Consider the following 4,902-nt stretch of genomic DNA (forward strand, 5'->3'; position numbering starts at 1 on the left):
CAATTTGAATCAAGCTTTGTGTGAAAAACGACCGGAATATCAAAAAAGGCAACACAAAGTGATTTTGCTTCATGATAATGCACCATCACACACAGCAAAACTGGTCAAGGAAACGATTGAGGCGTTTGGTTGGGAAAAACTTTCGCATGCGGCTTATCCACCAGACTTGGCTCCGTCCGATTACTACTTATTTGCATCGATAGGACACGCACTTGCTCAGCAGCGCTTCACTTCTTACGAAGATGTACGAAACTGGCTAGATAACTGGTTTGGCTCAAAAGAGCAACAATTTGTTTTGGAGTGGCATTCACAAATTGCCAGACAGGTGGGAAAAATGTATAGCTAGCGATGGGCAATACTTCGAATAAAATAGTTTTTATCATTTTCATGCAATAAACGTGTATTTTCTATTAAAAAATTCCGGTTTCATATTTACATACCTGGTAGTACTGAATGCACCTATTGAATGCACCTAAATGTCGATGAGTCAACCATTAGCAAACCTTTAAAAGCAGAGGGAATGATCCAGAAGCTAGGAATCTGGGTCCCACATAAATTGAGAGAAAGAGACATTGCGAAACGTTTAGCCATTTGTGAATTGCTACTTCAAAGACAGAAGTTGTTTTTGCATCGAATTGTGACGATGAAAATGGATTCGTTACAACAATCCTAAGCGCAAGAAATAGGTGCGTTCCAGCGAACCATCGACATCAACGCCAAAACAGAATATTCATGGAAAGAAGGTCATGCTGTGCATTTGGTGGGATCAAATCAATGTAGTGTACTACGAGCTGCTGCAACAGAGTCAAACCATCAATGCTGAACGCTACCGACGTCAGTTACTCAATTTGAATCGAGCACTCAAAGAAAAACGCCCGCAATAACGGCAAAAGACATGAAAAAGATATTCTTCTTCATGACAACGCTAAACCATATGTTGCAGAACCAGTGAAAGAAATCTTGGAAGCACTTGGATGGGATGTCTTACCCCACCCGTCCTATTCACCAGACGTTGCTCCTTCAGATTACCATTTGTTTCGGTCGATGCAGTATGATCTTTCTGAACAGCACTTCAGTTATTTCGAAAATATCAAAAAATGGCTCGATGACTGGATCACCTCGAAAGAACCTGAATTTTTCTACCACAGAATCTATTTGTTACCCAAAAAGTGGGAAAGGTTGTAGTTTTCGATGAACAATATTGTGAATAAAATATTAGGTATCTTTTTGATGAAATTGTGAAAGGCTGCCGCTTAAATAAGGAGATTCCACAAAATAAAATATAGTGCTCTTTATTCGGCGTCTATACACTATGTACAGGAGTACCTCTCAGAACTTACGGTATTTCTTATGGCGCCGAGCGGCGCGTGTAAGTGTGTGAGTGTAAGTGTTTCTTTATGTTGCTTCCTCGGAGTCCTCCGTGTCGGAGTCGGTCCCGAAAAGCTGTCGTGATAATCGCGGGTTGATCCTCCTTCTCTTCCTTCACCTCGGTGTCCTTGGCTGCACGGACGTTATCGGCAGCGGACTAATCAAAAATCTAATCAAAGCGGTGGTCAAATTTCCCAGTCGCGTAGTTCCTCTGGTAGCGGTATCAACGGTAGAAGAGGCCACAGGGAACTCGTCTGTGTGTCGACGGAGGCGGATGGTCACTGTCGCGGATACCTGACGGGGGTACTCTCTCGCTGGAACTCTAATGGCACGAGCTTCCACGGGAGGAGTAATTCCCGGATCGAGCGGCTTCTCTAGAGGTAATTCCCCAGGTGTGCGAGGGGGACCGTCGGCGTTTCCGTGGCAGAGTAGTAGGTACTGCTGTCAGGAAGTGTTTTATTACAAAGGCTCAAAAGGGGGCTCGCTCTGCTGTAGAAGGCCTGATAACGAGCTTGCTTCGAGAAGATGCAAAGGCCCGAGGAAGAGCTCGCTTTGCGGGTTATATGCAACGGCCCGAGGAAGAGCTTTGCGAGGATAATACAAGGGCCCCTAGGAGCTCGCCTTGCGCGGTAGCGTGAAGGCCCGAGCGGCTCACTTCACCAGGTTACAGTGATCTAAAACCCGAGTAGAGGCCCTTAGAGCTCGTTCTAACTCTCGTGAGAAGATATCGATCGCTCCACGGGAGGTCTTATTAGTATTAGGTGTTAAACTTAATTCCTGCCATTTTTCGTCTTCAAAATTGATTTGTTTCGAAGGAAAATACCTTAATCAAAGTATTATTAATAATGTATTTTTAATTAGTAATAAAGTAGAAAATGGAGGAAATTACTTTGATTAAGGTATTCATTCATCTTCCCTTCAAAACAAATCAATTTTAGAGACGAAAAACGGCAGGAATTAAGTTTAACACCTAATATAAGCGCTAGACCGATCTTGTGTACCCTCACGCGGTGGCGGCGGTCGTAAGCGCCGGGGTGATTCCGATTGATCACGGCTCGATTGGACACCACCAATCACAGCGACCGGTGCTTAGGAGCTTTGTAGTCTCAAGCGTTGTGAGTGGCTCGTGTCCAATTGAGCCGTGTCTAACTGGGTGCCACCCATAAGCGCCGGGTGCTAGTGCTGGCGCGCGCCAAGCGCGCACCCGGCAAGCGGCCGAGCACCTCAGAGGTGATGTGCCCGGCGAGTCGATTAAGCCACCACAAAATAAATATGAATTTTTGTAGCAAAAAACAACGAGAATTAATTCAAGCACCTAATAATAGCTGTCAAAAAGATCACCACTCTTTTAATACGAATTGTCTTCCAGTCTTTGAACATTTTAAATTGGTTAATGTGGTCTGTACCTTTGCTAGACCCTCAGTTGTCTAAAAAGCTTATTAAACAACATAATATTAAAAACTGTAAAGAGGTTAAGAAGATTCTACGCAAGAAACGGCAGAAAATGATACATTATTTTATTTGGATGCTCCGAATCCTTATCAAGATACGGCCTTGAAGATTTTTGAACAAAAGGTAACTAGTCTGAAATTATTTCAAAATGATTTCGATTTATTAGCCAAAGATAATTCTAAGTTAGATCGTTTCACTTTTCGGAGTAAAAAAAAATAATAATTAATAATCAGTTAAATCTTATATTTCATAAAGATCTTCATAAATTTGGTATTGAAGGCGAGGAAGATCAGGTTTTGACAGTGGAACCAGAAGATTCGGCTTCTATAACGTTAAATCAGAAGAAAACTAAAATAGGTAAATCTCAAAGCAAAGAAATTCTTAATTTAGTTGAAAGAACCAGAGAAGGTGCTAATGTTCTGTCTTTTGAGGAAGCTACGCTCTCTCAAATTTATTGTACATTGTTGAGATCAAATTCAAGATCAAATTCGAGGAAACAAAAAATTGCTGAGATAACAAAAATTGTATTTAACTCTTTATTAAATTAATCCTAAATTCGAGCAGTTTAGCTAAATTTGTATAGCCTAATTCACATTTAAAGTATTTTACTGCTTGTTTCGTAATGTTTTCCATAATACAGCAGAACTGTAGGGGGTTTCAATCGAAAATGTACAAATTTTCTAATAAAATTAATAACTATGATGCCATTTGTATCCAGGAGTTCTAATCGAAGTCCTTTACCATAATTGCATTTAAAGGTTTTACGGTTTTCCATAATGATAGAATGAACTTAGGTGGTAATTTTGAAGGTAATGATAGTCGAATAGCCATTATTTGTAAGTCTTAATGGGATCCAACTGCACATAATTTTAATTTTTCTCAGGTTCCTGAACTAGAATTAACTGCTATTATAGTGAATAGATTAAAATTCCTTAATAAAAAGTTGTTGATTTCTATATATGGACCTCCAGATATAAAAATGAATTTAGAAAAATGGAAAACATTTTTTATTTCATTTTTAGATTAAATAAATCGTTTAATATAATTCTTTACGGGGATTTTAATTCCCAACATTGTTCATGGGGTTTTTCAAGGTCAAATGATAGCGAGAATAACTTATAGAAAGGGTTATATCCTCGGTTATATCAGATTCTCCATTTCTGATTTTGAATGATGAAAATGGTACAAGAGTGTCTTAATTGACATTTTTGCTTTTAATAAAGAGGTAAATTTTTGGGTTTTTTCGAATAAATCCAAATTGATTTCTAAACATTGGGATAATAATGAGTTTAAGAATAAGATATTAGACAAAGCAAACGCCTTGTTAGAAAGAAATTTATCGGGTTATGATCTCTATAATAACGTCCATGAATGTATTTTGAATTCTTTTTTCAAATCGAATGAATATTATATAGATAACTGTAGTAATGTTATTAAATTCGATCAATTAAAGGGGCATAATATCATGACATATCTGAGAAGCCTTGAGAGTTAAAAACAAGCCCTAATAGGATGATTATGCGAAGATGCAGTTAAGGAAAAACAATTAGCTTTTGAGAATTTTAAATCATTTCCATATAGAGAGAATTTGTTATCTTATCGCCAAGCATCGGTAAAGGTGAGAAAAACTATAGCTAAAAGTAAGAGATAATTTTAAAAAATTTTGTTAATAAAATAGACCACAATTTTCAAACAAAAGATTTTTTGGAAATGGTTAATTCTTTTAAAAATTGCACGTATAATAAACCAGATATTCCTAGTATCAGTCGATTGAAGATAAAATTTTTTCATCTATTGATAATTTGGCTACATCTTGGGGAGTACTAATAATTTTGATCCTCCAATTAACTCTCAATATGTGGAAAGAATTTTTAGCGAATTCAAATTGAGCGAATTGTCCTCGTTATTGGAAACTAGATTGTGCAGTGGGTCCTGATTTAGTAAATAATTTGATATTATCCTATCTTTTACCGATAGCTGTTGAGATTTTGTTGAATTCGTTTAACCAAATGTCGGTATTTTTCCGAAAGGGCGGCGGAACATGGTAAGCGAGTTCAACACGGCGGGGGGGGGGGGGGGGGG

Source organism: Trachymyrmex cornetzi, unplaced genomic scaffold (assembly GCF_001594075.2).
Source record: "Trachymyrmex cornetzi isolate Tcor2-1 unplaced genomic scaffold, Tcor1.1 scaffold46, whole genome shotgun sequence".
Lineage (NCBI taxonomy): Eukaryota > Metazoa > Arthropoda > Insecta > Hymenoptera > Formicidae > Trachymyrmex > Trachymyrmex cornetzi.